A 23,502-nucleotide genomic window follows, 5' to 3' on the forward strand; every position below is an offset into this window, starting at 1 on the left:
AGAAATGCGCCTTAGTGTGTCCTTGTTTTGCAGTGGTTTTCCTGCTTGTTTTAAATCAGTGTGTCCTTATATTTCTCCTGGAGCCAATGGGATGATCCTACTCACTAGCTTTTCAGTTTAGAAGAGAAATGCAAGTAGGATATTAAGCAGTTTTTAATATATAATGTATGAGAGAAGAATGCTCTTAATTTTGGCCCTCATTATAGTTTACGAAGTACCTGTAGGGAAGTATGTTGCAGGTGTGTTTTTGCATGCATCTAAAACACTTCCTCTAGAAGAGGTCTCTCCCAGTATTTTGTCAAGTGTGAGCACTGATTCACTGTAGTTTTGGAGGCAGAAAAAAGTTTTGTGAGCTGTGAAGCAAACTGATTTTGGGGAGCGGTTAGTTACCACACAGTGGCGCACTTTACAATTATTTGGCATTCACATAAAACTTCATTTGTGTGGGGACTGTAAATATCTTTTAAAGGTACCTGAAACTATTATTTTAACTGTCTCCTCATTTTTATATAAAATTTTTCTCTGGCATTGTAGTTTATTTTCATCTTCCAGTTCTGAAGTTAATTGAGAATGTCTGAGTAGTTTAAAAATGTACACTGGAAGGAACTCAGTAGCAAAGTAACTGGCAGTAGAGATATTTTTTTTTTTTTCTTGCCTTTAAAAAAAGAAAATTGCATCATGTGTTGAAATCCTTAAAATCTTCATAGGAGGTAACTTAAGTCAGCTATAGGAAGCATAGCCAAGCATGCTAAATTTCCATCGGCAAAACATGACTAAGCAAGGTACTCTCTTTTGGAACTCTGCTGATCTGCACTTGTGTCCAGGTAGCAGACCTATAGGTGGCATTATTGCTTTAAGTTGAGGAAGTCTTAGTGCCTGTAGGATCAGAGTAACAGCTAAGGACAACTGTGTACTTCCTGTATGTTAAGGTTATTCTCCTAATTCATATATGTTGTAATATAGAGTTGGAATGTGGTAATGTGGTTGTTCTTGTAAGGGTAAGGAATCTGTTTACTGTAGGAATCTCAACTTACTTGTGTAACATTTATTGCTTACGCTGGAAAAAAAAAGTCTGGGGTGGATTCAGTTTGTCTGTGTGTGTGTGCTTTCCTAAAGTTAGAGCCAGACTTTTCTCCTTTCTCTGTTCTATTTAGTTTATAGGTTCTCCTGATCAAATACTCTGTACAGAGCTAGATTCTGTGAAGCTTTTCTCCTTATTCCTTAGGCAATACAGTGTTTGGTTGGGGTTTGGTTTTTTTTGGTTTGTTTGGTTGTTTTTTTTAATGAATAATGTTGTAAGGAAGAACCTAATACCTGGATTAATGTAGCAGAAGCAAGGGGACATCGATATCTGTATCTGTCCTTCAGCTGAATTACAGAAAATGTTTGTGGTTGCTTGTTCATCAAGATTGGTGTGAAGCACTGTTTGTATTTGAGGAAGACCGATGTAATGAACTGCTTCTAGTTACTTAACTTATTCCTAAAATGGGCCCTTGAAATAGTGAATTACATGTGTTGTTTTTACCATGGAATCTGCTGCATTAAGAAGTTATATGCTGCATAAAATTGTTACCAGGGCTTTGCCCAGGATATTGCACACAGGATATGCTCAGTAGAAGTGGAGAACTAGGTTATGAAGCCTAGTGGCATTCAAATGCTGAAATGAATTCCAGAATCAAATGAAAATTAAACCTCTAGTTTAATAGTCAAGGCTTGTCCTTATTTTTGTTTGGTTTCTATCAACAGTAGCTGAGAGCACTGTGCTCTGAGCTCAAGACCTTTTCAAGATGCATTCAAAGAGGCAAAAATCAGCATTTTACTGGATTTTTTTTTTTTTTTAATTTTCTCATACTGTGTATAGAGCCTCCATTGAAGGAAATATCATTGGTCTGTAAAATATACCAGAAAAGTGAAAACATATAGTACAGTAGAATGTGTTCTCCATCTCTCTGCCTTTTCATATGTACCATTATGGCTGTTGAAAATAGGGCTCTTCATTGCTTCTCTTCAGAATAACTTGCTAATTCCAAGCATTGCATTGGGAAACACGTGCCTGGCATTATTAAGGTGTTAATGGAAGAAACAGGTTCCTGGGAGCTAATAAATAACTCATTTTGCTACTTCTTCCCTTTGTTTGCATAGTTTTGTGTTTAATGCTTTGCAGAAGAAGCCTCTAAGTTTTCCTGACCTCACTGTCTAAAAAGTCTTTCTGCTTTCCTTCATTTATAAAACAACTCTAAAATGTTATTTATTTTTTCTTTTTGATATATGATCTTTGGCCATGACCTAATTTAAGCTCCTTCTGGTAGCTGATACACAGCAGGTGCAATCACTGCATGTAAAAGTTACTGAAAGGATAACTTTACTACTGCCTTTGAACTGAGCTCACACTTATGTAAAATCTGATGATGGGAAATAGCAAAGTGAATAGCAAAGCATTCAAGTCGGTGTCATGGTTTGAGCCCAGGCACTAACAGCTGAACACAGGACAGTCAGTTATGTTCAAACAAATTGAGTAAGTACTTGGTGTCTATTATTGTTCTTCCTGTGTCTGTCAGCCTCTTGTCCTGAGAAAGACCTCATAGTCCAAATGGAATTCCTAACTTCCATGAAGCTGCTGTCTGAATCTATAGTTTTGCACTGCTTAGTCTGATTATAAATAACCCAGTAGATATTACTGGGGTCAGATGTTACTTATGAAGGCATTTAACATACTTATCCAGCCCATATAATACATCATTTTTCCTAGTGCTGTTGTTTTTTGTGAATTTCCCCCCATTTTAATCCAGTTATGAGGGTGTCACTAAATTTGATATCAGGGGGACAAACTTTTCTTGATTAAGTTAGTGCAGCATTGTTATGGAACAAACCCCACTGAAATAACCTTAAACAGGCATGAAAAAAAATAATAAATTTATTTATATGAGGGTGAATTTATATAAGGATCTGTATGTCAGAATCATGTACATAGTCTCATTTTTGCTCCAGTGCTTGGAACCCCAAAGTGAGATTTCACTGTTTTATTGAACTACAGCCCAACAAGAAAAGACAAAACATAGCTCAATACATTAAAATCTGGCTTACGTTTCTTCAGTACCGGAGAAAAATGTTACTACTGTATGTTAAAGTGTTTTCACCAGAGCTGCAGATGAAAAAATCAAATAAAATGCTACAAAAAGCCTGATTCAACAGACTTCTTTCTTAAATAATAAAAAAAACCCCAACAAAACAGTGTCAAAATACCTGAGGCAAAATATCAGTCTTGGAAAATGTCCTCATCAGTATTCAAAAAATGCAATGCCTTGTAAAATTTTATTGATCATTTCAAGTTCTGTAGCTCATCAGTGGAAGGTGTAATTAAGGTCAATTGGTGCTTGTAATTGAATTAAATATATTCCTTCTTTTAGATCAAAATATCTAAGGAAATTTTTTGGACAGCAAAAAGGAAACGGCTTCCTTAGTCTGCAGTATGCATCTATTTTCATAGTTTGGATAACAGTGTTAGAAAATTCATCCCAACTTTGAGTTTAATTGTGTCACTACAGAAATAGTTCTGAAAGCAAATGCTATGATCTCAAACGGTTAAGTGACACAACTAGAGAATCTTACTGCATTTGAGTATTCTTTTCTCTGAACTACTTTCAGAATAATATATCAGTCTTGGGTTCTACTGACTTTCTCTGCATCTAGCATTGAGTATGTACTCTCTTCTTCAGTTTTTGACTCCAAGACAGCTGGTGATTCTAGCAGCTGAAGAGTAAACCAACCTCTGTAATTCTCTGCAAGTCAATTTTTTTTCTGTTCCTCACTTTCAGGCCTTTTTTCAGTGTTTTCGTGTAGTATCTTTTTTTAATGACAGTTCTTTTAGTTTTGACTTTCTTGTTTAAAGTTTCTTTTTGCTTGAAGCTGTTGATAGTAATTTTAAGTGTCTTTCTGAGGCCTACAGTTGGCAGTGTTTGCTGGGTAGGAAGTGAGAGATAAACATGTTTGTTTTGAGTTCATAGTACAAACAGCAGTGCATACAATTTAGTAATCCTCCAAGTACAGTCATGCTCTGCATCTAGCATGCTTTTAAAGAATCCACCTCAAGTCCTGTAATACAGTAATATACTACTATAAGATGTATGATGAGGGTGTTTATGAGTATTTTTTTAAAGGATGCTGAGAGTGTTTATTAAAATACATTGAGTAGCATCGGTCCCTTCATATCGCAGTTCATAAACAAAGCTGAGCTCTCAATCACTGTTTCTTCTGAATTACTGGTTTTATGCCATGATGTGGAAATTAAGTGTAGACAAGAAAAAAGGAGTATGGCTAAAAATACAAAATAAATGGGATCTCAAAACTATTCCTTTTTTTCAGTCCCTTTTCAGAACATTCATTAATGTATTCTAACAAGTCAAGCTATGTTAGCCTGTGATGAGATAGCTTGCAGCAAGGTGCTGCAGTCACAAAAGGAGCAAGCTGGTGAAAAACTATGTACTCTGTACCATGGTTGAGGTGGAAGTGTTCTATATGATGTCTCTTATGCAGGAATTATGAATTTATAGTTAATGCCTTTTAAGTAACCAAGAGAGCCAAATCTGTTTTGTGTTACATTACAGCAGTTCAAAGGAAAAAAAAAAAAAAGGCAAACAGAAAGTAACCCCTCCCTCCTCTCAACTCCCAAAAAAATATCCCCCAAAGTTTCAACCAGTTGAAATTCATTTGAGGAAGATGGGAAAGCAGTTGTAAGAGAGAATTGTGCAGCTGATGCAGAACTCCTCTTCTGAAGTTAAGCAGCAAAATGAAACAAAGTACTTTAGGTTTTCTTGTGAAGAAACAAAGAGGGCTGCAGCAGAAATAATGTTCTGAATCTCAGATGTAAGGGATCTGTTTAACACATGGACAAGCAAGCAATGGGGAGAAAGTTAAGAAGGGGACTGACTACGTAAATATTCATTCTTGTTCTCTTATTTAGAATATGGATGAAAACGTCATGATTATTCCTAAATTATACATGACCCCATTAAAAAACAAAATATCAACACACCAAAAAAAAAACCACAAAAAATCCCCCCAAACCGGGTGTGCGTGTGTGTATGTGTGTGTGGAGTGGGGAAGCAAACACAACCCTCCCCCCCCCCAATAAAAAAAAAGCACCAAAACCCAACCAAACAAAAAAAAAAAAAACCTAATCTATGTTTTTAGTTACAAACTTATTTAGTTACAAGCCATTTGACTTTCAGCATCTTATTGTGGTGAAAGGTTAAGATTCCCAAACAGGGTTTATAGGTTCCTCTCTGCAGAATGTATAAAGAGATCCTGTCACCTTGATTAGATGCACAAAACAAGACATTGTCAGTCATTCCCCAAGCAGACTGAGTGGTATTTTGGCCTGTGCATTCTGTGTTGTATTTATGTCAATAGGAGATGTGATACATCAGCCAGTTCAGGATTGGGCTATATCACCTGTGCCGTTGTCCCAGGGAAATGCTGGATAGGGGAACTTTCCCATTGCACGGTGTGTGTTATGTTGTGCACAAAAATAAAAAAACGAAGAAGCTGTTGAAATTATTATTGTCTGGTAATGTTTATTCAAGAAAACTATCACTGTAAACAATCACAAATGGTTTTGTCATGATAAAAAAAGGAAAAGCTAGGGGAAGACTTAGTTGTACAGTATTAAAGTAGGCTTGATAGTTATGACATTTTGTGAGAATTCTTATTTGTGCACTTTCTGCTTGCTTGCTGAGTATCCGTTAATAGAGTTTAATCTGCAGTGGGTTGGAATGTGCAGTAACACTGTAAGTAATGGTAATTGCAAAAAGAAGGCAATGTATATATTTTAGAGGCAGCTTATTAGCAGATTGCAATGTTCACGGGGCACTTGGGGTCCTGAAGTACGGGGGAGGCTATTTATGGACGTTTGTGGGCAAAATCAAAAGCTTGTATGTGTGAGGATTTATGAGGCGAGTGCTAAAACAATCCTTGAAACAGTAAATGGAATTAGTATTTCTTTTTCATTTGGAATTTTTTTTTTTTTTTAGCTTTCTCTTTCAGTTTGCATCCACGCTGTTTCCTGTGATGCCCATAGTCTAGAGATCAGCTTTTTTTCTTTGTGTGTAGTTGGATAACCCTGTGCTGGTTTGTCATTGCACCTCCTTTTGTGCTAGTGCAGTGTTAGCAGTTATGTAGTTGGCCAGTGCTGTTTCAGAGCTTATCTTTGAGTAGTCAGAAATTGAATATGAAAGCCTGTTTATTACTAAAGTTTTGTTCATCTTTTCTTTTACAGTGCTAATATGCCAACTGATGACAGGCTAATATTGTTAAGATTATAAATACTGTCACTTGTGATAAAATTACTGATCAGATGGAAATTTCACCACAATTTACTCATTTCAGAAACTTTGGAATTTAAGCACTGTAGGATTTTTTTATTAACTACAAAACTATTAAGAAATGATAATAAACTATCAGGAGCCAATAACCCAGAGGTCTTAATGAAAAATTCATTTTTAGAACGTGATGACAGTGCAGCAAAATGCTGTCTGACCTAATCTGTTTTTTACTGAGGAACCAAATAGTAAGTAAATGCTTAATTTTGTTTTGATGGTATTTCCAATTTGCTCCCCAAATCAATAAGAACTGTAACAGAATATTCTGAAATACCTTCTATTTAATCAGGAAACTGGAACGGCAGTCTTGGAAATCTGGTCTGCAGGAAATTAAGTATTTAGGCTTTGTTTTTATTTAACTACATTATAATATTACTTTAGAGCTTGGAAAGGGTCCAGTATGTTTTTAGGCACTTCTGTTAAAACAAAGATTACAGTTTTGATATACTGAGATGGGCAAATTTGTCACATAAAGAAATCTTTGAGAGGAAAGTACATATAGACAGTAGTTACGTGTGTGCATGTATTTTTCTTCTTATGCAGGTGCTTGCACGCACATACGTAGATGCACTGAGAGCAAATAGTTAAGGAGCTGTTCAGTCTTGAAATAGCTTGAAGTGTTGTCTTCTTGTATTAAATGAAAGCCATGAAAAGTGGTACTACCTTGTTAGGAACACAGACAGACAATATTTGCGGTAGTATGTGTGTAATATAGAGACACTTGAAAAGCAATAAAGTTTAAGTCTAACTGATGCAGAGATGAAGTAACTAGACTATGGAGAGTGGCTGGTTGTTTGCTTCTAAGAGCTAGCATGGATTTAGATCCCTGTTCCAGTCAAACATCAGGGCTGTTCTGCAGCAGATGTCTTGTGTGACCTTGGGTATTTCATTTAACGTCTTAGGTTGTCATTACTACAGCACTGCATAAGGATGCCGGAGAGTGTGCTAAATGTGCAAACTTGACCCACAAGCTTTTTCTCAGACTCTGTAGCCCTATTAAGAACCAATTTTTTTAAATCAAGGTGGAGCTCAATAGTATTGTGACTTCCTTCCTTTGGGTGGCTTCCTGGGAACTGGTTCATGTGTCCTCCACGTGATACATCTCTGTCCCAGACATGCTCTTAATGCCTAGATTATTTTTCTCAAATGAGAATAGTGTGATAAATCCTTGTTTTATGATTGACACAATTAATGTACTAAAATGTACATAGGGACTGGATTAATGGCAAAGTGTTGCACTTCATTGTAACAGACTGGTTTTTGTGTATTTTCGTTATGTTTTGACCACATCGATCTGCTGGGTGTTGTTTTGCTCTTGAGCAGAACAAAGGTGAGAGAGAATATTTTCACTGAGAACAAGAATGTGAGTCATAATATCCTTTGCTGAGACCAGTTTCAATTTTGATGCAGAAGCTCATGTTTACAGGATGTTTACAAGGTATAATTTAGTTTCATAGGAGTCTATGCAGAGTTTCCTTTGGTTTAAATTTCACATTGGTTAAGTTTTCTCATAAGGGTTTTGAGCTTTTCTCAAAGATAAAAAAGAAAAAAGGTATTCTGGATGTCATTTGGTACCACCTCAGTCCATGAAATTTAATAAGATTAGATCAGAGATTGTAAAACAGTGGAGGGCAAGATGGAACTGAGCTTGTTCAAACTCAGTTGAAACGGAATTTTAATAGAACCTGAATCAGCCAGACTTTTTTGTGGCTTTGTAGTGAAACTGGCATCTTGATACTGAAAGTTCTTCCCTCCTTCTCCTTCCCCACCTCAAGTGCCTTGGTATTTGACTTTTCTTGAATGCCTACAGACAGGAGCCATGTGAATGTATGATAATTTATGTTTTCATTTAAAATAATATAAATTTCCAGCTTCTGTTGTTGCTGAGAGAAATAAAAAACTGACTAGATCATACACTTAATGGCTTAGACTTCACAAAAGCAGTGAGTTCAAACCCTTATTAAAAATGTATGGATTCATAGCTGGAAAAGACCTTAAGATCATCTAGTTCTAGCCCTCTGCCGTGGGCAGGGACACCTCCCAGTAGACCAGGTTGCTCAAGGCCCCATCCAACATGGCCTTTGCAAGTCTGTGCCCTATTTGAGGGCTTCAAACATTTTATTATTGTAGCAACAGATCTTTCATGTTGGCAAAACTTGAACAAAACAAAACAAACGTGACGTTATTATAAAAGGCTGACATATTTAATGCTTTTTATGGCCACAGCTTCTCTGCAGTCACAGGAATGTGTTGTCTCTGAACAAGCATATTTAGACCTTGTTCAATATAGAACTAATCAAAATGCTTGGGAATAATTTCCTGTTCCCTATTGGTAACAAACAGTGGCACCAGATCTGTTCAAAGTCTCCTGTAAAAAACTACTTTAAGTACATGCACTAAATTTGACAGATTTTATATTTAAATTATAGTGCATTTTAAATATATCAGTAATATCTGCCACATTACATTGTTAGCTTTATAGTTTGAGGAAGCTTAACCTGGCATCTATGTGCATTTCATGGAATGAAAACTTGGCCAAGATTACAGTTTTTGTGCCCACAGTCAAGCAGTCCTTACAATTCACTGGCAGTATTTTAGTATAGTTTGGCTTGTGTGTAGTTTTAACAAACCCCATGTAGTGGAAAATGAGAAACATAAGTATGTATTTATCTCATAGCAAGGAAAGATGGCTTTGAAACAAAAATCTGTTTTCTTCTATATAAGAAAACACGTTTTTTACAGACATTGCCTTTTCCATACTAGAACTGTGTCTATAATTTTAATAACTGTCATTTGGAGTAGGTTGACCTTACATAAATTAGATATTGCTGACATTGGGCTGTTGTTGATGCTATTTATATGTAGCCTGGCTTATTCTTTTCAAGTTAATGAACAAGGAACTATGATGACAGAAGCAGGAATGTGCGTATTGGTCTGGTTCCTATGTAAATACGAAAAATATCTGTGGAATACTAGAGAGGAACATCAGAAACTAGTTAAGAGTAAAATCGGTCCTCTAGTCCCAGACTTTGCAGTGACTGAGGCACTGTCTTTCCCTTTCTGTCCATGGTTATTCTCTGTATCCCCAGCTGTTTTCTGTAGAGAGGTGTGAGCCTTTACACACCACTCTAATGAATTTCTGTAGATGTTTCAAGTGTGTTTTGTAGATGTTTCAAGTGTCTTACAAAATGCAAGGTGGAAGGTTTGCTTAGTGTTACATTTTTGAAGGAGAATAAGTTCCTGCTATAATGTTAAACACATATTCTTAAAAAGCAGATGCTTCTTCCTTCAGTGTGTCTGAATTTACCTTAGCCATGCAGAACAGCTTTTTTGGGGTTTGAGTTGATATACCAAATCTCATTTTATTGTAACTGTGTATGTGCCTAAATATGAAGAACTCAGCTATTTTTTCCCCATGTTTTTGAAAACAAAAGTTCGTACATGTATGCAGTTAATAAATATTCCTCATAGGAAATATCCTCGTAAAGAGTTCATGTAGAGAAAAGCATGTCTTGAGGTGTCCTTACTACTAAAGGTGGAGAAGGACTGAATGTGAAGTATCAAGAGATTTGAGTGACTACACATTCACTGGAGCATATTTAAACAAAAATATGAACACGAGCAAATTAGACCCTACATTTGGGGACAGATGAGTGCTAAATTTTTAAATATTCATCTCAACATTTCTGAGAGGGAGGAAACAACTTTTAAAATAGGTTCAGGTGGTTTTGTGCAACCCTTGAGTGTTATACAGAAGTATGTTCTTTCCATCTGATTATTGTTGCATTGAATGGAAGAAATACACATGCATTGAAATTATATTAGTGTCTGAATACCCATCATTTAAACCCTTAAATAGGTACAGTGACCTGCATAGAAGCAGCCTGAAACGTCTGTATTCTTTTAAGACTGGAAAACAGTTGTAATAATTGTATGTCTCCTACCATGGCAACCCTTCATTTTAAGGGGATTGTTGCAGTTTACACTCACATTTCAAGAAATGGGGCAAGACTGAAAAGTCTTTGACCTGTGGAAATCCTACCTGCACAAGGATATTGTTTTACAGCCTGTAGAATTTTATTAAAACAAAAAGATTTTATTACTGCAAGACTTGTTTGTTTAGAGTTGGCTGTATGTGGCAAATGCAGTTTATCTTTGGTGTCTGAAGTTTGTTAATCCCCTTTGCCAACACAAAGTCACAGTGTGACGAACATGACTTCTGAACTCTGGAATGTTTGCAGTGAACTCTTAGACTGCTCCGAGGTCATTCACCTCTGTTATGGACACTAACAAATTTGTACAGCTACTAAAGCTAAACTGGAGTTTGGAACTGCTTTTGTAGATTTGTTTCTCCCCTCTGATGTAAGGCTTGAATTCCTGTTTTTTTAGGAGAGCAACACATTAAAAAAAAAAAAGAGATAGTGTTTTGCAAGTAATACTTGTGCATTGCAATTTCTTCCCGCCTTCCATGCACCTATGATGTCATTGCTGCTTTCACCAACAAAATCAGATTTTATGGAACAGACTGTGATATCATCGTTTGTGTTTTCCTTATGTAATAGTTTCTCATTCTTTATTCCAGTCTTCATATGATTTCTGCCACCCTTCAGTGATAAAAGTAATAGTAAATCCGTACATAAGAAAGGGCAAAAGTAAGAATTTGGGGAATAAAATTTCAATATGAATGTCATTGTTTGCTGCTTATGATTTTCCAGAAGAATTATGGTGCCTGTGCAGTGTTGCTCCCATCAGTAATACACGAAGATAATCAGACAGATTCATTGCAGATCTATAGTTGACTTATCTTTTAAAAGTAGCTTTATGGAAAGTATACTTCATGGGTGCTCTACTGTCCTTGTCCTGGGACACTGTTTCCAAGATAAGATACTGGACAGAACCAGCTAAACCAGCCCAAAAGTACATCAGGTACAACAGTGTTAACAGGATCGTCCTGTACTGTTAAGTGCTTGACTTCTGTTGTACAGTGCTTTTTAAAATGTGGGCTTCCAGTTGTTGCTGCTTAACCTTTCAGTTACACCAGTTTCTTAAAGCAAGTGTATATTTCTGTGTTATTCAGGAGCCAGTACAAGCAAGCCATGATGTACTTTCTGTGAAGCTAATGTATTAGGAGTTTAAAGCCTCGTGTTTTTGTAGTTGTATAAGTTTGAAATTCTGCACTGCGATAAACCAGCCAGTGAAAACAGTACTTAAGAAAAGCTTCAGGCTTATTTTTGCACTATGAGTCATTGTGAAAAAATGGGCTCGTCTTACTTACCTTCTCCTGCAGTGCAGCTTTGCTGAGCAAAATAAAACTGAAACTTGGGACCACATCCCTCAGAAAATGTTTTCTGTGGAGTTGTTCATGTTAAACTTTTGGTTAACTACTTTATAGAATCATAGAATAGTTAGGGTTGGAAAGGACCTTAAGATCATCTAGTTCCAACCCCCCTGCCACGGGCAGGGACACCTCAAGGTAAACCATGCCACCCAAGGCTCTGTCCAACCTGGCCTTGAACACTGCAAGGGATGGAACATTCACAATTTCCCTGGGCAACCCATTCCAGTGCCTCACCACCCACACAGTGAAGAATTTCTTCCTTCTAGCTAGCCTGAACTTCCCTTCACTTCACTTTAAGCCCATCACCCCTTGTCCTCTTGCTACAGTCCCTGATGAAGAGTCCCTCTCCAGCATCCTTGTAGGCCCCCTTCAGATACTGGAAGGCTGCTATGAGGTCTTCACACAGCCTTCTCTAGGCTGAACAGCCCCAACCTCCTCAGCCTGTCTTCATATAGGAGCTGCTCCAACCGCCTTACTGTCCTTGTGGCCCTCCTCCAGACTTACTCCAACAAGTCCTAACTCCCCCCAGAGTTCTGTGACCATCTAAAAGCTTTTCTCCTAAAAAGATTGTGAAGACAGGGGGACTGATACCAAGGGGAGCAACGGGACAGAAGGAATCTCAAGGAAGTCTGCAGAATTTGTCAGATGTACAGAGCAGGTCAAGGAAAGTCTGAAACAAATGTATTTTGTCCCATGGTCCATCAGTCACCTCAGGGTTTTACTTTACCTATAAAATAACTTTTTAAAAATATTAACCTTAGTGAGGAAAAACACCAAGGCAAATACCTGCTACAGGAGATGCTTCTTCCCACTCATGGCTCTGTGGTGGAGTATCACAGTGTAAGCACAGCCAATGCACTCAAAACACCTCATCTCCCCAGCTTCAGGAGATGGCTTTTCAAACGCTAAAGCTCAGTGGGACTTTCAGAAGTGTTAATCGCCTCTGAACGATGGCAGAGACATAGGGGTGTCTGTGGTGAGCAGTACCCTTACCATGCTTTCTGTTTCAGATAAAGCAGGTTTTTACAGGCGATCTTTGACACTGTTTCATCATCCATTCTTCTGCAATTTCTTCTCCCTTAGTTTGTTTTTCAGCCTTTCTTTTTTATTCTTCAGTGAAATGCACCTGCGGCACTGCTTGCACTCTTCCGTTTACAGGTTCAAAAACTGATTCACAGGAGAAGCTCTCACTGCATGTAACTCCCAGTCTATAGCCTCTGTTCCCTGCCTGCTCTGTTGGAGAGAGAAAGCACGACTCAGCTCACAGCAAAAAAAGCAAGGTCATTTCAATTAGTTAAAATAGACCATGACCAACCCCAGAAGCTTTTGTTTAGGGTGGCTTCTACTTACAAGCAAGTGTAAAAAGCAAGATTTTCAGAAAATGTTATGAATGAGTCAGACCTGAGCCACCAACTCATTCACCTCTTGAGTTCTTCAATAAAAAATTAACTGTTAAAGGCATTAAACTCTGCCCCAACTGAAGTGGCAAGAAAGGCAATTCAATGGGCAGCACCTCCAGACAAAGCATGTTTTTAGCAGTGCCTTTAATCCCTTACCAGTGATCAACTATCCTTCAAGCTCCCACATTCTGTAATGTGAAGTGCTTCCAAGAAGGTGGCTGGTAATTCACCAGGAGACTACATTTTCCTTCTTTTGATGGTTCTCTGCGGGATTGTGCACATAACGACAGCAAAGCCATGCCTCCTTTAAGCCTCATTTCTCCCTCTGAGCAGGTTTTTCCATGTGTGCTACAAACTCAAAACTGTTAATACACACAACTTAGGTCTCAAAATTTAGCTTTCAAAGGAGCAGTGTGGAAAATAAAATTGGATCCCCTTAAAGCAACAGTCAGTTACCAATTTTGTCATTTTTCATAGAATCACAGAATCCTTATGGTTGTAAAGAACCTTAAGACCAACTAGTTCCAACCCCCCTGCCATGGGCAGGGACACCTCACACTAAACCATGTCACCCAAGGCTCTGTCCAACCTGGCCTTGAGCACTGCCAAGGATGGAACATTCACAACTTCCCTGGGCAACCCATTCTAGTGCCTCACCACGCTTACAGTATATAAGTAGGTATAAAAGTCTTACCTGTCAGATGTTTGGTCTTTTGAACTGTCAGATGTTTGAAGTGGCATTCTGAGAGAGAGAAAGTTATTATAGTCTTGTTAAATAAATCCTAATAATGTAAATGAAGCCACTGCCATTTCATATACTGGTGACTTGTGCTACTTTCTGCTGCTACTCTCTTGATCATCAGTGATGCAAAGGGGAAGAAGTCAAGTCCTCAGTTTCACCACTTGCATTGTGTTCCAATGGTCAGGTTTCCAATATTTAACTTATCACACAGTGGCAATAATGAAACTGGCCTGGTAGAAACTGCTGTTCCTGAGTTTCATGAACGTTGACATGGGAGAAATTATTTTCCTTCTTTTTTTTTTCCCCCCTTTTTTTTTCTGTGCAGTTATTCTAACTCCTTTTCCTAGATTGAATTTGATGCAAAACGGTTTTATCTTGGATAAGTCTTCTAGGTCCTTCTTCTGATTTCTCAAATACATAATACATTGCTCTGATGCTCCTGTCATAAAGCAGATTCCAGTGAGAGCGGTTGTGTTTAGAAAGGAGAAGCACTGTCTACAGGATTTTGTAGCATATCTCACTGCGGCAAAAAATATTGCAGGTTTTGAGTGTCTGTAGTTTTAAAATGCTAGTAAATGCAAATTAAGTTAGATTATTTTGTTACTAAATTGCTTCAAGATGTTCTGTTGCAAAATGTTGAGAAGGTGTATTTTTTTGAAGCATTTTAGTGTAGTGGAAGTGTTCCTGGCCACGGCAGGGGAGTTGGAAGTAGTGATATTTAAGGTTCCTTCCAACCCAACCCATTCTATGATCTTCTATTTCTTACTAGCCTTGAAGGTTTTTGAAGTTTTTTTCCCATTTTGACATGATAGCGATTTCAGTGGGATATGAAGCTATGCGCTATTGCTTTGAGAGTTATCCCAGTCATCATGTTGCTTGATGCTCTGGGCATGCTGTTACCTACCGATACTGTGGCAGCTGTTCCACTTCTCATAGAGATTACAGTTACTTGCAGTGGAGTCCCACTTTCCAGGTAAGTATCCATTACAGGCTGCTGAATATTTCTCTTTCTTGTTCTTTGCCTCAGCATTGAGTAACTCCCACAGGGAACACTGAGGAATCTGAAGCATTACCCCATATTCAAATCAACTGTATTTGCTTGAGAACGTGAGTGAAAATTTCTCACTGGATGTTGGAATTTCCACGTCTTGGATGTGTGCCCTCATTATGCACATTGAGGAGGAGGTCTATGAGGGTCATCTAGGAGGAGATCACTGACAGTATCCAGTATGTTATTTTAAGTTAGTCTTTTATTTCAAGTACTTTGAAATAGTTAGACGGAATGCATTTTAGTATGATCGCTTCTGTGGAGCTGATGGAGAACTTCTAATCAAAAACATCGGTAGAAGTGGCAGTAAATTTTTAGCTGTTGGTCCAACAGAACAAGGGCTGATATGTGTGATTTTAAGATGTTACCTGATAAGGAGGATGTAGGGCTGTGCGAATCCACATCTTGCTTCACTGTTTATCACAGCATGAAGCATTACAAACTTATTTCGATTTTTGAACAAAATTTTTACAAATAGTTCATTCACCTAAAGATTTATAAATCTCTTAATTGAATAAAACTGAGAGGAGCATTGAATTCTTGCAGAAGTTCAAGCTGCAGGACTGAATTCTTGGTTACATTAGTGCACCTAGTTTAAATTTTACTCCAAATTTAGACTTAATATACATTATTCTAAAAGTATTATAGATTATATTCAGCCCATAAAAAGAGGGAGAAGTGTCAGTGCTTGGCAACATTGGACAGTTAGTAACTGGATGAGTTGTGTGAAGCAGCATGAACACACCTGGAGAAGATGCTTGTATGCTTTAGTATTAGCTTTTCCTCTAGTTACGATTTCCAACACCTTTATAGACTAAAAGTACCTAAAAATGCTCAGTTTATATTTGAAAATACCTTGGTGATATTCAGTAATGGATTCCTTGGTTAACTCTTGATTGCTAGAATTTTCTGTAAAGATAGTTTAAAAAATAATTTTTGATGTTGTGGATGTTCCCTTGAAAGCTGCTGTGCTTTCCTACAGCTTTACTGACCAGTCTCCATTTTGCGTATTTCCTTTTAAAGGGATTGAGTCCAGGCCAAAGAACACCATTATGCTTACATGGGCCTTGATTCTTAAACAGATGCCTAGCTAAGCAAGTAAGCAGTCCCATTGAAGTCAATGGGATTACGTGCATATTTGGACTTACATGCAGGCTTAAGTGTTTTGATGAATTGAAGCTTTACTCACTGGCTGAGTTTTGTAACACAAAAATGCTTTCCTAAGCACAGATATACTAAGGAAAATGCTTAACTAATGTATCTCACATGGGTAGAACCAGAAAGATATTTAGTAGGGAAAAAAGCTACACTAGAGGAAAAAAATAGTAGCTGTCAACACAAAATCCTTAAGGAATAATGAGCATTGCTGTACTGAAATAGGAAGGCCAGCACATGCTGCGGTTCTCAGTGTGTATCAGTGGGAAGTAGTTGCAGTCACCTAATATGGAAAGTTACAGTAACAGTAGCTTATCATATCTCGAACAGTATCATTCTAAGAGCTGGCATTATTCACATGGGACTGACTTTTGGCTTTGTATTTTTACTGGACTACTGCAGACCAGCAATATCTTTCAGTGATCTTGCTTTCTGAATGTAAAGTTTTCTTTGGCTTCTCAGTGATTCCCAAGCAGCACTCTGCATTCAGACAAGCAAACCAATGCTGTGACTGTTTCCCATCAAGAAGAGAATTCACCCAAACTATGAAGCAAGTAAGTGTGTTTCTGGAGCCTTTAAGAGAGATCTCACAACAGTCTAATGAGAGCATTTATGGTAATACTAAGATGAAGTTAGCAAGATTGCCTTCAGACCAAAGCCTTGCATTGACATAGTTGTCAACTTTCATAGTTGTGGGAGCTGACCTTTGTATGTTGACCTTAAAGTAGTTTCACAGGATTGCACTGATTCTGTATGTGGCAGAGAGGTATCTGGCTCTGCTTGGAAGAGGAAGGCAAAACGCCATAACAAGGCCAGAAAAGTTGCTTGATCCCTACAGCTTGCTGCTTCTCTTCTCTTGCTCTCTAGGAATTACAGCAGAAGTGGTGACAATGGCCAGAAAGAGGTGAGAAAGAACCCCCTTCTGTCCAGGTTGCTCAAATAACTCTCTTCTCTCCTTGTTCAGGAAGTTGTTTTTTCTGGAGAGCCTTTTCCCTTCTATGAAGCCCCGTTAGGTAACTGCACAAGCTTTACAGGCAAAATTAAGGAACTCTGCAGACCCCTAGAAGGTCTTTACTAATCTCATGAGGGCAGTGGGCTCTAGTTTGAGAACATCTGCTTTACATAGTATCAAGTATTATTATACAATTGAATGCTTTTCAGATGCCACAATGTGGAGGGTTTTTTTTCCAGCTGTAGCACAAGAGTTGGTTTCAGACTTCAAATAACAGTTACAAAGTTGTTGAAACTAACAAATGGACTGAATACTCTGATACTTTTTAATTGCTCTCTGCTGCTGCTTCTGTCTGAAATTTCTCCACAGGGAATAAATAGGTCAGTGCTAAGGCTTAGGAGAGCAAAGATGCGTGTTGAGATCACAAGGTTTCTGGTTTTGTTTTAAGGTTGTCTTTTTCAGCTTTTTGGGGGGGGGGGGGGGGTTTGCTGTTTGTTTGGGTTTTTTTTTGGAGGGGGGCAGGAAGGTGTACATGTGTGTTTATTTTGCCTTGGGGACTTGAGAAGTTTGGGGAAATGCATACACTTTATTTGGGGATTTAATAGTGAGACACATGAAATTTCTGTACAGCAATTAATGTGTCCTACACGTTCTTGGATTATGTTTCCCTACATTAGTAAAGTTTTAAAGGTGTAAATATAACAACATAGTCAGATATTATCCTCTCCACATAGTCCCAACAGGGTACTGCCAGAGATTAATCTAAACCAGTGGGTTTTGCAAACGTACTTGCAAAAGTGGCATCAAATTTCAGTATAGTTGTAGCATCCAGGTTACAGTGTTCTGGTATAGCTGATAGACCCTCTTGTATTTTTCCTAGGTATTTTATGTCATGTGTTTGTGCTGCTAAAGTAGAAGAGCAGATAAAATTGCTAGAAAAATCAATATTTACATCTTGATTTTATCAAGAACTGTTTGACTTATATGAGGCTAGAATGTGCGTTCCATTTCTTTTTGGTTTAAAACTTTCCTGTTACTTGAAGCTTTTTTCTTTTTACTATTTTTGATTACATTTCTGGTAATATTTTTATCACAATATAATTTCACTTTTATAAGGGCAGTATCATCCTGGTTTAATCCACCAGCAATCCAGTTTTGTGCTCACTGTAGTTGATACCTATGAAACCTTTTATTTATTTCATGTTGGTAGGGGTCAAGTTGCATTGTGGGCTTTACTGTACCACAGTGACATTGAAAATCTAAGAGGGCTTTATCTTTGATTTATTTAGATTCAGTCAGATTCCTTAAAGATACTACCATGGTTGCAGCAGTCACATTGCAGCCTGTCCTGGCAGCCCCTGTGATGACAATTCCATATTTGACTTTCTTCCTTATTATTGTACTTAATTAGTTTTTAAATAGTGGCAGACCTCTTTCATTTGAGCCATCTCTGGCCTGCTGCAGTGTAGAAGTGGTTATCTGTTCTAACTGGGTTTACTTCCTTCAGCAAGATCTAAAACAATTTAGCAAGTTGTATAATGTCTCCTGCCTTTTATCTGCCCATCATTTTTACTGCTTCTGCTTTATGCTTCACTGTGCCTCCTTAGTAAGAGAGAGTATCTTAGTGTTTGTTCTGAGGTTGGAAAGGTAAGGAATTCGATAGTTTTGGGCCAATAACTGAGAAATTTGATGTTGGTGTTGCTATTGGGTCTTCATAAGTACACCATTGCTTACTATTCTGGCTTTTGAGTCTTTCAGTAACTCTCATCCTAAGTGCAGCCTTTAGACTAGCATATTTAGGCTTCCTGCTGTATCATTCATAATAATTCTGATGAAAAATCATAAAGCCTGTGATCAGTCTATTTGTTCTAATGAGTTTTAGTTCAAAGCCACCATTAGATTAAGTGTATTGCGTATTAGTCTTACCCAGTGTCATGGAGCCTGCATTATGGCATGCCTGACTTCAGTGACATTTTGTAAAAACACTTTCAAGTGGAACAAAAGGAAGAACTCATGTAACAATACTTCAAGAGTGGTAGGCTTCGTAATAGCCTCTCTGCTTTTAAAACCTTGAGAGTTCAGTGGATGGTATACAAAAGCCAGAAGTCAATGATACATGTGCATTTTCTGAAACATTTTTTCTTACACTAAATGTTAGTAGTGAAGGAATTGTTGAACAGCTTTCAACAAAAACTATTTCTGTATTGTGATTTTGACCCAGTGAGAATTTATATGGTAGTTTATATTTGGAGATGTTCTTCCATATTCTAAAAGAAGGAGCACTATCTTTTAAAACCCAGAGTACGCTGACATCTTGGTAGTCGTGTGCCGGTGTTTGTGAAGTGACACAAATAAGACTTTGGGTACTGAATTTATTTCAAAGCTCTCTCTGCAGTTTGTTTTGTCTCTCTAAGCAGTTATTGTTATGCAGCCAGAAAAAAGCTAAGTGAAAAGGTTATATTTTGGTATACATTGGAAAACCCTGTATAGAATGCTGTTGGAAATTTACATAGCAGTTATAGATCCAAAACCAACAGCTGCAGAATTCCTTCCGAAGTGATAGTTTTGTTTTAAAGAGTATAGACTGGTTATGCAAGGGAATGGTGTCAGAGAAATGGCCATTGGCTGTATTTATTTTTACACAACAGGATAAATTCTGGAGGTTTTGAAGCGTGTTGACTGTTCACCGTGATCCAGTGATAGTTTGATGTGTGTGCTCCTCTAGCAGAGCTTTGAATAAGTCACTGAATTGGCTTCATTGCCTATTATTTACTACTGTAGTTAGAATTCTAGAAGAGAACTGGATATGCTATTGCTATACATTTTTTATTAAATGCCATTTAAAATATAAGGTAAAATATAAGTAGGCATAGTTTCATTGATGTCAGTATATGGAAACAGATAGCAGACTATTTAGATTGCACAGGTGTAAATCTCAGGAGAATATTTTCTAATTATATGATATGATGCAATTTTGCAGTACACTAGCTGAAGAAATTATTTCTTTTTGGTTTTGTTACAAGCACATGCAAAGTTTGAAGTGCCATGTCTATAGTTTGGCGTGTGTATAATTAGTAAGATCTAGTGTTTCTTCCCTTCTCCGTTTACTTCATCTCCCTCATGAAATAGTGGCTTTCATCATGGATGCTTGCCCTTGCTCTTATTCCTTTTCCTGTGAAGCTGGGAGTGGGTTTTGACATTCTTGTTCTCATTACCATCTCCTGTTCCTCTCCATTTTCAGTCAGGGTGAACACACTAGTTCTGATGAAGGACATTTATCCTTTGAGGAGGAGGATGAAAAGCGTTTGTGCCTGGGTAGTTCATTCAGGGCAGAAATGCTGAATCTTCATTTATGTTTCTGTAACTCTAAGTACACTTGACTTGTTCATGTTCATTTTCTCATCAACCTTTGCCTTGCTTCTGCTGAATTAGACTCAGAAGTCTTAATCCTACCTATTGTGTCTAGCTAACTTGTGATTTAATCTAGAATCATAGAATCCTAGAATAGTTAGGGTTGGAAAGGACCTTAAGATCATCTAGTTCCAACCCCCCTGCTGTGGGCAGGGACACCTTATGCTAAATCATGTCACCCAAGGCCTCATCCAACCTGGTCTTGAACACTGCCAGGGATGGAGCATTCACAACCTCCGTGGGCAACCCATTCCAGTGCCTCACCACCCTCACAGGAAAGAATTTCTTCCTTATATCCAACCTTAACTTTCCCTGTTTAAGTTTGAACCCGTTACCCCTTGTCCTGTCACTACAGTCTCTAATGAAGAGTCCCTCCTCAGCATCCCTATAGGCCCCCTTCAGATACTGGAAGGCTGCTATGAGGTCTCCACACAGCCTTCTCTTCTCCAGGCTGAACAGCCCCAACTTTCTCAGCCTACCTTCCTACGGGAGGTGCTCCAGCCCCTGATCATCCTCGTGGCCTCCTCTGGACTTGTTCCAACAGTTCCATGTCCTTTTTATGTTGAGGACACCAGAACTGCACACAATACTCCAGGTGAGGTCTCACAAGAGCAGAGTAGAGGGGCAGGATCACCTCCTTTGATGGTCACACTCCTTTTGATGCAGCCCAGGATACAGTTGGCTTTCTGGGCTGCGAGCACACACTGCCAGCTCATGTTCATTTTCTCATCAATGAACACCCCCAAGTCCTTCTCTGCAGGGCTGCTCTGAATCTCTTCTCTGCCCAACCTGTAGCTGTGCCTGGAATTGCTCCGACCCAGCTGTAGGAAAAGTCTAATGACTCTTGCTTTAACATAGTGTGCCTAAATACGTAGTGCAACATACTCACTCATATACTGAAGCAGATCAATGGGTAAACAATTTCTCTGATAGAGCAGAGAAGGGTTTTTGTTAAAATTTCTGCATTTGATTTATTGAGAGAATCTCAGGCATGCTAAGGAAACTAAATCACAACATACTAGCTAGACAGATAAAAAAAACAACCTTGAATTTTCCTGAGGATTTTAAATAGTCAGCTTGTAGCTCTAACAGCTACAGCTTTGGCAGTGATATGAAAAATAAGAAAAGGTAACTTGAATAAAGTAAGTTACACATGTTAACCAGATGTTGGCCAGAGTAGTAATTGTGGAATGAGATTTACAGAAAAGCTGTGTGCCAAGGATTAGCTGTGTAATTCAAGTGCCCTATCCAGTTGTGTTCAAAACTTTTTTAATAAAGTAAAGGGCACTTTGTTGTAATTTAGGTGGCAGTTGCACACCATTTTCAATTGGAGAAGAAACTTGCTGATTAGTATGAATTCAGAGAGCCGCCTTTTTTTTTTTTTTCTGAAAGATTATCAATTTATCATTGTTTTCTCCTTATTACAATGCCTACAGCAAATCAGGATGATGTTTACAGTACATGTTTATTGCATTTAAAATAAGTGCAGAATGTTTCTGTCCAGAACTGTCCAGTAAACTGTCCAGAACACTCCTGAGGCAGCATAGATTACAAAATAATACTATACATTAAAAATATTGGTGGAATTACAATAACAAGCTTATTATTAAAGATTATCTTTTTTTTTAGAAGTAATAACTCTATATCATTAAGTCTTCTCAGTAATACTTAGGGGTCTCAGTCATGAATCTTTATTAGGGAAGTTGATGTTATCTTGCCGGTTAGACAAATAGAGTATTTATATATTTAGCATGGTACTCTGCTTCTGGACCTTCCACAAAAAGCTGTATTTTTAGCCTCATATGCAGGAGTTAGAAAGCATATGGAACAGGACTTTATTCAGGTATTTTGAGCCTGTTTCAAGGTAATGGTGCCCTGAAAGATTTTCTGAAGGGTCTTATGTTGAAAATGAAAAGTGGGTGTCAAATTCATTGCACTGACTACAAATTCCAAAAATTCTGTAAAATAGATGAAACATTCTCAGCTTGCTCCAGTATGCCCTGAATAAGCAAATAAGATGTGCCTTGTGTTTCTTCACCATTTCCTTGAGTTCAAGTTTTAAATATCAATTAGACCTACATTGTGCTCCTAATGTATTTTTATTTTTATTTTGACTGTCAATTCATTTTTTATTTTTTAGGTTCAATTTTATTATTCCATCAGTGTAGTTACAGTGGCCATCTGTTCCTTTTGTATTGAGGTCATTTTAAAGCCCCACACCTGCCCTCTCCTTGACTCTAGATGTTTATGACATGAATTTATGGTTTCTTCATGCAGGAAGGAATTGCCTGAATTAGTAAGTCTGTATTTTCCCCAAAAGCCTTGATTTTATTAAGAACTGTTACAAACTGTTCAGGCTCACATGTTTATAGCGCAGGTATATTTCCCTAATTACAAATAAGAAGAGTATGCCAAGATATGTTTCCTGCTCATATGTGATCTGTGTTTGCACTTTGGACAGTACATCTCTGGATGAAGTTGAGGTGGAGCAGTTATTTTCCATTAATAATCTTCAGAGGCTGTCTTGTAGGTTCCAAATTGGAGCAAAAAGATGCTGTCCTGTCTGTCCGTCCCCTGTCCATCCATATCTCATCCCTGCCCTCATGTGTGAGAATAAACACAGTTTAATTTTTCTGAGATTACCATGATGTGCTTCTAAGTTGGGAGTCACTACTACCTCTGTCTGCTTATTGCTGAAGAACTATAGTGTTGCTGCCTTCTTTTCTTTTTTTTGGAAAGAGAAAACACATTTGACAGAGCTCCATTTGAGTTGGGCTTAACAGTAGTTAGGCTTTGTGTTACCCTGGAGTGAAATAGCGTAACTGAAATAGAGCATTAAATTATTGCCAGAGCTTCTATTCAAAATGGAATATTGAATGTTCATGTACAGAACACTGTATTTCCTAGGAACACTTTTGTAATTAGATTCAGCCTCTAGTTGACAGGTTATTAATAATTAAATAATGCGGTGGTGTGGACACAATGAGTAATGAAGTGATGCCTTGTACTAGGTAATTGAGTGTACAGGCCTACTTGAAAGGCACACCAACTAAATGGAAGAAGGTGAAAATGTCTTGTT

The 23,502-nt window shown here is 37.9% G+C and overlaps 1 protein-coding gene across 5 annotated transcripts in view; it reads left to right on the top strand.

The window, feature by feature from the left end:
• THSD4 (thrombospondin type 1 domain containing 4) overlaps positions 1 to 23,502 on the top strand; it is a 317,288-nt gene that overhangs the window by 160,779 nt on the left and 133,007 nt on the right. The gene's annotated exons all lie outside the window — the stretch shown is intronic.

This window comes from Pezoporus occidentalis, unplaced genomic scaffold, assembly GCF_034315485.1.
Source record: "Pezoporus occidentalis ecotype Australia unplaced genomic scaffold, CSIRO_AGI_Poc_V1 ctg11, whole genome shotgun sequence".
In the NCBI taxonomy this organism is placed as follows: domain Eukaryota; kingdom Metazoa; phylum Chordata; class Aves; order Psittaciformes; family Psittacidae; genus Pezoporus; species Pezoporus occidentalis.